The sequence below is a fragment of the Lissotriton vulgaris genome, chromosome 11 (assembly GCF_964263255.1).
Source record: "Lissotriton vulgaris chromosome 11, aLisVul1.2, whole genome shotgun sequence".
NCBI lineage: Eukaryota > Metazoa > Chordata > Amphibia > Caudata > Salamandridae > Lissotriton > Lissotriton vulgaris.
In genome coordinates, this window is record NC_141699.1 from 201,526,812 (window position 1) to 201,540,349 (window position 13,538).

At 49.0% G+C, this 13,538-nt stretch overlaps 1 protein-coding gene and 1 pseudogene across 3 annotated transcripts in view; one reads left to right on the plus strand and one right to left on the minus strand.

Moving 5' to 3' along the window:
• Nucleotides 1-13,538, plus strand: part of LOC147679525 (aldehyde dehydrogenase family 3 member B1-like) — a 254,884-nt gene that overhangs the window by 186,368 nt on the left and 54,978 nt on the right. The window lies entirely within an intron of this gene.
• LOC147679526 (uncharacterized) lies at nt 11,385-12,439 on the minus strand (annotated as a pseudogene).

Sequence of the window (13,538 nt, forward strand, 5' to 3'; positions counted from 1 at the left end):
AACAAGGGAATTTGGAATACATTGTGGTGTTCACCAAGGGTGTATTCTAGCCCCATTCCTATTCAATCTGTATATCAATGACCTAGAACAATATCTCCTAGACACGGGAGTCGATTACCCCTATGTAGGCCGGAAAGGACTGCCGGTACTGCTTTATGCGGACAACGCAGTCCTGATCTCCAGGACAGCAGCGGGATTACAAACCTTACTAAAAGCATTTTATGACTTTATGCAATCCCGGGATTTGAGTATTAATAACTCAAAATTGTATGTCATGAAGGTAGGCCTGGGGTACAAAAAACCAAATACCTTTAATATAGACGGGGAAAAAAATTTCTGTGACAAAGACATTCTCTTACCTGGGTGTCCTTTTGGACCACCAGTTGAATTGGGGACCTGCTATACAGAGGAAAATTGGAGAGGTAACAAGGGCTAATGCTGCCATACTTGATTTTGCAAGGAAAATGGGTAACTCACCAGTGGCTGCATTGCTCCAACTTTATAAAGCAAAAAGCATGTTCGAGGCATGTGGGCTGCTGAATTCATATCTGTGCATAGACCGCCGCCTAGTGTTGGGTCCGGATGATTGCACATTGTTGTCCTGGAAGAGTCTTCGAAGTATCACGAGATAGGTGGCTCCTCCCCTGGACTACAGTGCGCATGGGCATCGACTCCATCCGCAGATTGTTTTTTTCTGCCATTGGGTTCGGATGTCTTTGGTTCCCTCTTGTCGGAATCAATAAGAATTAACTTAACTTGACTTTGAGACCAAAAGGTCTTTAGACTTGCGTCGGTATTGTCTTGCGTTCGGCTTCGTAACTTTTCCTCGGCTCCGAGCCGAGCTCTGTACTTCCGCGTGCTTTCGCCGCGGAAGGCCTAGTCAACGCTCCAGACTCATCGACCATCATGGACCAAAGTCCATTCAAAAGATGTCCGGTGTGTAACTCGAAGTACCCACACATCGACGTCCACCCGGTGTGCAACAAGTGCCTGTCGCCGGACCACGACGAGGCCAAATGTATGGCCTGTTCGAGATTCCGGTCCAAGAAGACACTCAAGCTCCGTCGAGCTGCGCGCCTGGAGGCCCAGCAATCTGCACCGGCGCCTACGGACATTTTCGATGCTGGGGAGGTTGAGGATGAAGATATCCAGGACATCTCAGAATCTAACCCTGCGTCGGAGGTCGAGGACAACTACGACGCTGAGGCCGAAGATTTCGGTGAAGTCGTCGAGGAGGTAGGAGACGACGACGGGGCCCATGGGGCCATGGAGGATAGCTCGGACGAGGAGCTTCCTCAAACTGACTCTGGGGCCGTTCCGATCTATAAGGCCCAGGTCGAGGGATCGCCTTCGGGCCTTACCCAAGACCTTGATGTGAGTTCCTCGGCCCCGCCTGCTGGCCCGGCCACGGACATTGGTACCGATTCACTTCCGGTGAAACCGAAACCGAAAGTGCAATCCACGGTCTCGACGCCACATATATCGAAACCGAAAGTGCGCATCGCATTGGTCGGATCGAAGACTTCGGAGGCCTCGGCGCCGAAGAAACCTAAGATGGCCGTCGAGCCGAAGGGACACATCAAAATGGCCGACCCGAAGGCTGCTATGTCGAAGCCAAAAGTAAAGGGGTCGGACACGGCCGCATCGGCGCCGAAGACAGTCGACGCCGGCAAGGGTCGACTCGATCACAAGAAAACGGTCGACAAGCCCAAAAGATCTCTTACCGACCCGAAGAAGCGGTCCGACGACCCAAAAACCCTCTCTGCCCCGCTTCCACACGACAAGGCCAAGGGGGCTGCGCCAAGTGTGTCGGCTCCGAAGGGGACCTCGAAGGAATCAACTCCGAAACCGACCTCTAAGGAGTCCGTCGAACCGGCACGTCCATCTGCCGTGTTCACGAAAAAGGTCACAGAGTCCCTGCAGCGCATAAGGGACGGCGCCGCAGCAGTCGAGCCGAAGGACCCTCCGCCGGCCAAGCCTCTGGAGAAACCGGCGAAGGCGCCCAGGCCGATCCTTTTTTCCTTGCCGCCTAAGACGGCGCCGAAGGCTTTCGCTGCTAAGCCGGGGGCCGGCGTGCCCGCAAAGGTCTCTTCGACGCCGAAAGCATCGATGGTGGTCCATGGCCCGCGGCCTCGACAGCTTTCAGAAGAGGAGAGTCAAGAACATTTCATCGACGCCGACACCCGCAGGCTTTCCCTCCTGAAGCGGAAAATCACCCCGGAGCCCCAATTGGAGTCGTACAAGATCCCACTAAAGCGGAAGATGTCCTCTGTTGGTACTCCAGCCTTGGTGGAGCCCATTTCACCACAAGCTCACGAATTGTCCCCCACCCACTCCAATGTACACGCTGGTGAGGACGACAACGAAGATGAATATAGCTATCCAGTCTACACAGACCCAGAGGATGTGGCGGAGCCCTGGTCTGGTGCTGGTGAGCCTGGGGACCCACATTCTGGGCAGGACCCTCAGCTCTTCTCCGCTAAAACTTCGCCCACTGAAGACTCTGCGGCTTTCAATGCCCTCATTGAGCGGGCAGCAGCCAATCACAACGTCCAGCTGCATGCTGACCCTGTGGACGTAGACTTCCTCTTCGACACCTTTTCTGTCTCTGAAAAGACTGTGAAAACACTGCCAATGCTGAAGGGTGTTTTAAAGCACGCTGCTGAAGTCTTCAAAGAGCCCACCAGGGCGAGAGTCATCAACCCAAGGATCGACAAGAAGTATAAGGCAGCGCCTACAGATCCAACTTATATTAGGGGACAGTTGCCTCTGGACTCCCTGGTTGTCTCAAATGCCCGGAAGAGGGCCAACTCGCAGACTACGGGTGACGCTCCTCCCCCAGACAAAGAATCAAAAGTCTTTGAAGCTTCAGGGAAGAGAGTAGCAGCGCAGGCAGCCAACATATGGCGCATCTCAAACACACAGGCGCTCCTGGCGCGCTATGACAGGGCACCCTAGAGACCCTTTTGCAACACCTCCACGATCAATATAAGGAAGGGGCTGAGATGCTAATACAGGAGGGGAAGCTGATCTCCAACGCTTCCATAAAGTGCGCTCTAGACGCGGCTGACACCGCCGCACGCGCCATTAACACTAGAGTTATGCTGCGCAGGCATGCCTGGCTAAGAATATCTGGGTTCAAACCGGACATTCAAACCACCATCTTGAACCAAACGGTCAACCCAGATCACCTGTTGGGCCCTGAGGTTGATACCACCCTTGAGAAAATGAAGGACACCGACACTGCAAAATCCATGGGTGCCTTACAGTCCCAGCAGTTTCGGAGTGGGTCCTTTCGTCGCTCCAATACCAGAGGCACCTCAAGGGGTCAACTTTCGCAGTCCCCGCAGTTCTACAAAGGCAACACCCAGACTACTTATGCCAACAAGAGTCGAGGTGGATACCGCGGCAACAGCGCCAAGGGCAGAGGACGTGGCAACAACAGCTCCAGGTCCTCTACCGCCAACAAACAGTGACGCATTGTCGCTGCCCCCCGACCACACAACACCGGTCGGGGGGAGACTCCAGCAGTTCCTGCCCGTGTGGAAGTCCATCACCACGGATAGGTGGGTCAGAAAGCTTATCCAGTTTGGTTATTGTCTGGAGCTCACATCCACTCCACCCAACATACCCCCAAAAAACCGTCCTATGTCAGGCGAGCACTTGCACTTATTGCAGCAGGAGGTCACAGTCATGCTGCAAAAAGGGGCAATAGAGCTCGTGCCCATGCAGGAAAGAGGCACGGGTGTTTACTCCCTGTACTTCCTGATTCCAAAAAAGGACGGATCCCTCAGGCCCATCCTGGATCTCAGGCCCCTCAACTTTTACATCCTGTCCGCGCATTTCCACATGCTAACATTGCAGCAGGTCCTCCCACTGCTACGGCAGGGGGACTTTCTGGCAACTTTGGACCTGAGGACGCGTACTTCCACATTCCTCTGCATCCTTCACACAGAAAATACCTCAGGTTCACCATCCAAAACCAGCACTACCAGTTCAAGATTTTGCCTTTCGGGGTCACCACGGCACCCAGGGTATTCACAAAGTGCCTGGCGACGGTGGCGGCACATCTACGACGTCACAACATCCACGTCTATCCCTATCTGGACGACTGGCTCATCCAAGCGAAGTCAGCCCAGCAGTGTGCCGACCACGTGTCCCACACCATTCACCTCCTGCACGATCTGGGATTCTCACTGAATTACCCAAAGTCCCACCTCCAGCCCGCCCATATACGGCAGTATCTGGGTGCGACCATAGACACTCTGGCGGCCACAGCCCAGCCAAATTCAGTGAGAGTCGGCAGCATTCAGTCGCTGATCCAAAAATTCAGACCTCACACTCGCTTCCAGCAAGAGTGTTCATGCAGATGATAGGCATGATGGCCTCCTGCATCTCCATTGTCCCGCACGCCAGACTACATATGCGTCCGCTTCACGAGTGCTTAGCACGTCCGTGGACTCAGGCTCACAACCAGTTGAAAGACCTAGTGTTGGTGAGCGGTCGGGCATACAACTCTCTGCATTGGTGGAATCCACGAAACCTTTGCAAGGGCCGACCGTTCCAGGAGCCTGTGCCACAGATTATCCTGACAACGGACGCTTCTCTCCAAGGATGGGGAGCGCATGTATTCCAATACACTGTGCAGGGACTATGGACGCAGCAACAGGGGAAGATGCGCATCAATGTTCTAGAACTGATGGCGATCTTCATGGCATTGAAAACATTCAAAGTACATCTATGCAACAAGGTCGTGTTGATTCGGATAACATGACGGCGATGTACTACATTCAAAAGCAGGGAGGCACACACTCTCCGCAGCTGTCTCATTTGGCTCAGAGCATGTGGAAGTGGGCCATTCAGAGGAACATCTTCCTCGTGGCAGAGCATCTCCCGGGCAAAGACAATCAGATGGCGGACCTGCTCAGCAGGCACAGCCACCAGGTGCACGAGTGGGAGATACATCCATCAGTACTCCAGCCGTACTTCCGAAGGTGGGGTCATCCAGAGATAGACCTGTTCGCCACAAAGGAGAACACAAAATGCCAAAGCTTCGCCGCCAGGTTCCCACACCCACAGTCGCAGGGCAATGCAATATGGATGAACTGGTCAGGCAAATTTGCGTACGCTTTTCCCCCAGCACCTCTGATTCCGCTGGTGGCGCGCAAACTCAGGCAGCACTCGATGACTCTCATCCTGGTTGCTCCAACGTGGGCTCGCCAACCATGGTACACCACGTTTCTAGAACTGTCCGTGGCACCGCTTCAAAGGCTACATCTCACACCCAGCCTTCTAACGCAGAGCCATGGCGACATTCAGCACCCAGATCCGCAACAGCTCAACCTAGCGATCTGGCTCCTGAAGTCCTAGAGTTTGGCTACCTAAACTTACCTCCCGACTGTATGGACATCATTCGGGAGGCGAGGAAGCCCACTACTAGAGCCTGCTATGCGGCAAAATGGAAGCGGTTTGTCATTTATTGTGCGGACCACAACATTAACCCGCTAGATGCTTCTATTCAGATCATCATCTGTTACCTTTTCCATCTGTACAAGTGTAATCTGGCCTATGCTTCCATTCGCATTCATCTGTCTGCAATGGCCGCTTATCTCCAAAATAGGCAGCACCTCTCACTCTTCAGGGTGCCTGCCATCAAGGCCTTTTTGGAAGGCCTCAAACGAGTCATTCCGCCACGGACTCCACCAGCTCCTGAGTGGAACCTCAATGTGGTCCTTACCAGGCTGATGGGTCCTTCCTTTGAACCACTGCATTCCTGCGAGATTCAGTTCTTGACATGGAAAGTGGCTTTCCTCATAGCTATTACATCGCTACGGAGGGTTAGTGAACTGCAGGCCCTCACAATCCAAAGATCATTTATCCAGATTCATTCCAACAGGGTGGTGCTCCGCACTAACCCTAAGTTTCTGCCCAAGGTTGTGTCTCAGTTCCACATCAACCAAACAATCAAATTACCTGTTTTCTTTCAAAATCCTGAGTCACTGGCGGAGCGCATGCTCCACACCCTTGACGTTAAACGGGCCCTAATGTATTACATTGATAGGACCAAGGATTTTAGAAAAACTAAGCAACTCTTTGTCGCCTTTGCGCCTCAACACAAAGGTAACCCTATTTCCAAGGCTGGTATTGCTAGGTGGATCGTTAAATGTATCCAGATCTGCTATGTTAAAGCACAGCGCACTCTTACCATTCCGCCAAGAGCCCACTCCACCAGAAAGTTGGGGGCCTCTATGGCATTCCTTGGAAACATTCCTTTGGAAGACATATGTAGAGCAGCCACATGGTCTACCACACACACATTTACTAAGCATTACTGTGTTGATGTGCACTCCAAACAGCAGGCAGCTGTAGGGCAGGCTGTTCTTAAAACACTTTTTCAAACTGCTGCAGCTGGCACAGGCGGCCGCCGCTAATGGAGGGACTGCTATGTATTCTATGCACAGATATGAATTCAGCAGCCCACATGCCTCGAACCGAATATGCTACTTACCAGTATGCATCTGTTCTTGGCATGTAGGGCTGCTGACATTCATATCGCCCGCCCTCCTCCCCGGCGCCTGTAGCAGCTGCAGTATTCACATATACTCATAGCATGGTCATCATTCACTGAGTTTCACTCCATCTTGGCCACAATGGCTAAAAACAATCTGGGGATGGTGTCGATGCCCATGCGCACTGTAGTCCAGGGGAGGAGCCACCTATCTCGTGATACTTCGAAGACTCTTCCAGGACAACAATGTGCAAACATCCGGACCCAACACTAGGCTGCGATCTATGCACAGATATGAATGTCAGCAGCCCTACATGCCAAGAACAGATGCATACTGGTAAGTAGCATATTCGATCCATTGCCTGTTACGGTAGTGAATTATGGGGGTTTACTTCCCTCAGAGGTCTGGAAACTGTAGAAAATAACTTCCTAAAAAGAGTTCTGAGGGTACCAAGGGGTACTGGTAACTTTACCGTTCATGAAGAGTTAGGTATGTCATACTTGAGCGACAGTTTAGCCTTAAACCCCGTACTTTGTTGGCTAAACTGTTGGACAAACACTGCAATACCTTTAACCCAACAAATCTTAAAAGAAGCAATAACTTGGGAAAACGGATCTAAAGTTCCTTGGCTTAAATATATTAGAAAGTGCCTAATTGAACTAGGGCGCCCTAATCTTTTCACAACCCCTGAACTCATTAGAAAAACGGATGTTACTTCTGTGAATAAGTTATTTCTTTCCTCTAGGTACCTAGCCCTGGAGGAGGCCGAATTAAAGAAAGACAGCGTACGGAAACATGTACTTGTAAAAACATCTGTACATATGGAAAGGTACCTGTCGTGGCCCCTGACAGGCTATGACCGTTTTTTTACTCTCGAGGTTCCGCCTAGATCTATTCCACCTTCTGTTGGCAGTACCGAGGGGGGCCCATCGGGGCCAAGTGTTGCCATCTTGCGGCTGCGACGATAAGTCTCCGCAAGATCTGGCACACTTTTTATTCATCTGCCCTTTTCACTTGATACCGAGGAAATTATACCAAAAACCAATACTCAAAAAGCTGAATTTTGCACAAATACGACCAGCACTTTATTATCTCCAACTACTAAGTAGTGATTGCACTTTGTTTGTATCTAATTTTTTAAAACTTGCGATCAAATTTAGGAAAAGTATGGAGGGATAATTTGTGTTCTTGTCGAGTTTCTCTTTTAATTATTTCAATCTGATTGCTTTTAAATTATGTATTCTGCCTGTAAACTGATACTTTTTGTGATTTCTAGTAATGTATGAATTAATTGTAAAATTTTTATTGAAATGTGCTTTTATGAATGTTACTACGTACATTCGAATAAAGTTCTTTGACTTGACTTGACAGCAAAATGTAAACACAGCGTCTGCAAGTCTTAGCCATTAACACAATAAACGAAACACCCTTGTGTGCATTACATTTACAATAGTAAACAACAGGGAGGGACATAGAAGGGACAATATTTAGAGGGGTCCAGTGTGCCCGTCCCATCTAACTCTATCCAAAAAGATGCACAAAGTTCCCCTAGGGAGTAGTGGTAGTATAGTGGGATGGTTTTTCTTCCTCTCTCCGAGTGTGGATATATGTAAAAGTCAGGGAAAGGTATCCCTTGTCGGAACTAGGGATGCCTCACACAACAGGCTGGTTTAATGGCTGCTGTCATATCACCAGCCAATTGTCTCGTGTCATCATCGGCTTCCTGCTCCAACGTCAAGCCGGCGCTGCAATGCCTGACGGGTAGCACGTAGTGCTACACTTTGGTGGAGATCTTTTGTTCCTGGCCGTTGAGTGAGTGTGAGGGGCCCAAATGATTAAGTAGTGAGCGTGAGGTGAAGAGTGTTAAAAAAGGTTAGTGTAGTCTACTCTGGTCAGTTTATTCATGTAGCTAACTACCTTATTAAAATAAGAGGGGTATAGGGGCTCAACCAAGCTATGGGTGGGGGACCCGTTCAACCCTCGTCTGTGATCAGGTCAACATGTTTCATGCCATCACGGCAATTCGTCAGGACCTAGATTGTGCTCATAAACTAAAAGTGAGCCCAGTATGGGCTAAGGATTGTAGCGGATACAACCTGAAGGGTCAAAGACTGGAACAGGAAGAGTTCCTGTGTTGCAATCCGCCCCTCAATAGCTGCTGATGGTCCCCACAGACTGCTCTCGTGGGACCTGCGCTATCAAATAATTATCTTAGAGGCGCAAGTCTGCACCTAATCCCACACACCGACGTGGCTTGGCACGTAAAGCATCTTTTTGGATAGAGACATTACATTTACAACAAAGGCTCACTGCAACTGTGAAAAAGACAGCCTTCTTTAACAAACCATCACTGAGAAAAAAAACGAGTGCGCACAAATCCACATTAGTTAAAGAACGTGGAAAACTACAAGTAGCCGGGGCAGTCGCAGGGAGAATAAAAAACAAGCATTGGCATAGCCAATAGGTCTCGCCTTTGGAACCTTATAAGTGTTTAGCCATGCAACACTTGATGTTGTTGCACCAAGGATACTGTGCTGGATAACTAAACACTTATAAGGTCGCAAAGGCGAGACCTACTGGCTATGCCCTTCTGGTTGCCCTGAGCAGCATCCACGACACTGACATTCCGTAAATGTTTGAAAACCCATCTGTTCAATGACTGAGCTGGTCCCCCTGCTGTCTGCCTAGCACCCAGATACTCCAGTATAAGTCATGCATGGTACAAATGCCCCTTTTCATTCATTTAATAGGAACAATAGGAAAATGCACTTTAATACAACCTGGTCCTCTAACTTAAGACAGTGCAAATCACATCTGGCATTAAAAAAAAATCTCACCTATATAGGGCCGAAATTAACTTGACCCAGTCATTTTGGGAAATCTGCAGTTTCTGGAAGTATATACAATTAGCATCACTGACCAAGGAAATGAAAATCATAGAAAGTTGTTTGAGACCGTGACAAACGGATTGCAATTGTGATAAGCAAAAGAAATATGCTTTGCCATTCAAGACTCCTGTGCCTTGATGGATGAAGGCTCATCATGAAGGATCTCTAGATTTTTTACTTTATCCCCCAGCAAACATTGCTCCTTTGTCCGAAGAAGGGAAGGGCAGAACCATGCAACTTAAGTTCTATAATTGACCTTGCGTACTACACACAAACAATTGCGTCATAAATGATTACAAATGGATAATTCATTAGTTGTTCCACTGCTTTAACCTAGTAATATTACTTGATACTGAACTGGCTGATTTCAAAGCTAAGAGTCAGAGGTTCCTAGCACCTCATTAAGCCATAATAAGAATCATGTGGTATAAGTTTTACATGTAAAAATTAGATGACTAGTTGATTGTTTCCCATAAGTTTTAAAGTTGCTCAATTGATGTTAAGAAGTAATAGCTGATCTGGCATTAAGTCTCAATATATTTAAGCGAGTATTCATATATGGAACCTTCTAGTTTGCTATCCAAAAGTGTGCCTTGAAAGTAGGTAGACCGAGTAATCACCTAAACTGTCGTCTTCATGGCTGAATGTATTGCTTTATGCCGATCTACAAGGCATGAAGTTAATGTAATGCTAAAGCATAAATATACCAATGAAACGCAACCAGACACCAATATGGCCGAGGTACACAGATTTACCCAAAATTGTGGGACTCTTCCAATGGGCAAGCAAAACGGTTTGGCAAATTTAACCCCCATCAATAACACATGAAAATAACACATTCTAGAATAGAAATATTAGCAGCTGGTGTATGGATCACTTAGTCTGGGCCGAACAAATTTGACAACTAAATTGTTTTAGGTTTTATGATGATCAGGCATATGTATTATTTCAACTGGATTAGTATATCATTTTGAGTTTTGTGTGAAACCAAAATGACGCAGTATAAGCGCATCCACTCCATGTCTCGTGCTTCAACTGCTTGCAGGTTCTCTCTTGCTAGGATCTTTACTCCTGGCATGGGCACTGACCAAATATATTATAATGTGGACACATTTGAAACATTTAGTGATCAGGAATACATGTGGTGCAACTATATCAGGAGTACTTCTCCTTGAAAGACCTCTTTGAATGGCTATACAAGTTGAGTGGACTTACCACTCAGAGGGGATAACTTACAATATAAGATGGCCAGCAAACCGGGAGAGGTATGTCGTGGATACCTTTACCCAGGCAAAAGGGCCTCATAGAAAACGTTGATGCATGTTTATTCGCAAAAATGCTAGCTGCAACAGTAGTGATATTCCGTACCCTTTGACATCAGAGAGTGAAAGCTAGGCCCACATTTGATCCCTTCTACATCATCTTACTTGCTGCTGATACACACATCAAGGAGTTAACACAATGGGAACTAAATAATCAGGGCTCTTAAAGCTACATTCACTTTCTGTCCCTTAGTCAGATTTTGTTGCCCCGAAGACTGCAGGCAGCAAAAACAGTGGTATTGGTACAAAGGGTAAACCAGGTGTAGCACCTGGTATCCATTGCTGTCCCTGATTTTCATAACCCTTTCATCTAAAAAAGGCACGAGATGGCAGTATTTCCAAGTGACATTAAGCATCTCCACCTGACAGACCATCCTTGACAGGAAGTAGCGTTTGCTTATGACAATACAAATTGCTTCCTTTTCCTTTCCTACTGACAAGGATGTAATCTACGAAATGGGTACCCACAACGGATCTTTGGGACATAGAAACAACACTCATAATAATCATTTTGTTAAACTCACATTTTTAGTTTCAGAATTCATAAAATCTGATTACCAGAAAAGGGAGTAAAACCCATGCAACTGTCTAAGGCTAGGTAGAAATGTAATAAACCCTGGCCGTAATTCACACTTTGTACAATTTAAAACTGTCAAACAGAGGCTTCAACAGTCATCCAGAGGAGCATTCTTACAGGGGTGGCAGCGTCCTCCACTCAACAGGTGTCATGGGTCAGGGTCAGTGGCCACCAGCAGGCAGTTGGGGTCCCTTAGGTAGGTACAGGTGCGGCTCAGTTTGCGGAAAGTGAACTCTTTGTCGTACCCCACCAGCACTGCACTGACTGTGGCGTCGCTATCCTCCTCGCCCACCACTCTCAGGCCAGCATTCAGCAGCTCCCGGAGTAGCCCAGGACCTCCAATCATGAACACCAGAGGGGCGTCTGGCGCAGGGTCTTCATGGAGGTCTTCTTCTGGCTCATCAATATCACTCTCTCCAAAGAAAGAAGAGTCTATGGGCGCTTTATTTGTTCCATCCCCTCCTTGCAAGTTGGATGGTCTTTGCTGCTGTTGGGGCTGCCACGTACCTGTGATGTGGAAAGCCACTGACCCCCTTGCAGAGTCCTGTTCGTCTTTACTCCGCATTCTTTGCTTGCAGATCATAGGCCCGTGGACCACCTTGTTGTCCAGCGCTCCCTCTTGCTGGCTCGACTGGCTGGTTAAATGTGCCCTCTGCTCTCCCTCGGCTGTAAAGGAACCTTGGGCTTGTACCTCCTGATCAGTGTACTTGGACCCCTGTCCATCCTCCTCTGGCGTCTGGGGGACCCTGCTTGATCCCCTCAATGCCCTGGCTGCCTCTCCTCAACCCCTCCTCTGCGCTTACGCCGCCTCCGAGAAGCCGAGCACGCAGGTAGCGGGTGGCACAGTGGCCCGCTGTGTAGACCTCCGGCCCTCGCACACCGCAGAAGCCCAGCTCACAAAAGCGCTGGCTTAGCTCGGCACGACTACGGCGGCTGTTTGACACGAAGATGGTGGCGGGGTCCGCCCTGCGCCTGCGGCGCCCTCACCACCTCTCGCGCCCCCTGCAACGCGTGCTCTCCCTCCCAAAGTACCCCATCACAGTCTAAGAACACAGTGCTCGTCCCACCCAGCACCTGGCAGGCCCGCACCGGTGAAAGGTGGGGGGGAAGAGGTAGCTGCGGCGTCCTAGGAGCCGCCATCATGCACACCCCGGAGGAGGGAGAAGCCAATCACGAAGTACCGCATGCGGCCCGGGGAGCCAATTGCGGTGTCTGTTTCCACGGCGACCTATGGAAGAACAGTAACGTTGACAGATATCCTATCACAATAGTATAAAGGTGACAGCTAGCCGCTCGTGGACTAGCCAAGATGACAGCTGGCCAATCGAGCGCAGCAGGGTTGCCAGCTGATCGATCTTAAATTGGGAATAGTAACAGTTAATGTAAACAAGCATAAGCACACTCGCCTCGCGCTGCAGCAGGCGGAGCAGCAGGCGGAGGGGATAAAGGAGGGAGCCTGGGCCTGTTTCCTTTGCGGGAGCGAGCAAGTTAATTACAAACATATGGTTTGAAAGCTTGCTCCCGCAAGGGAATCGCCAGATGTGCACTCGTTGTCATTGGAAGCAATGCAACGCGTGCACGTTTTTGCCCGCAAAGCTGTGCCGATGGCTTTTTCCTATGCAGCGCATGCGCGCTGCGTAGGCCAGACCTAAACAACAAAAGGCGGGAGGAATTAGGTATGCTAACCAAACAGAAGCATACATTTCTGAAAGGCAGGAATGTGAACCACTTAAAGAAAGAGGGGGGCTTTAAGCCACAGTAAACATTACAACAGGCCTCGCAAAGCAGCGCATACACGCTGCAGTAGAGTCGACCTAAAAAACACGCACTCTGAATAACCCCATGTACACTCCCATCTAAAGATGGTATGTTGCTTAGTAACGTTCAACTCTAATTTCCATCTGTCCCTTACTCAGTTGCATCCCCCTACAACGATCCCATCTGTGTACTTCTATTCACTGCTTTCGGCATCTGGTGCAGAAAGCAGTGAAGAAAGTTTCTGGATATCTGTCCAAGTACCAGAAAATTCTTGTGATCCCAAGCTGCTTGTATTCTGTGTATTTTAATGAAAAATTAATCAATTAATGGAAATAGTACCCCAGATTCTTCCCTTTGTGCCTCTCACCGCTATTATCTTATTTTTACCCCTTTTCTTATTCTTTTGATTTGCAACACTTGCTGCATTCTGTGCTCTAATTAGTTCCTATCCGCTGTGCTATACAAAGCACTCTGCAGCGCTTTG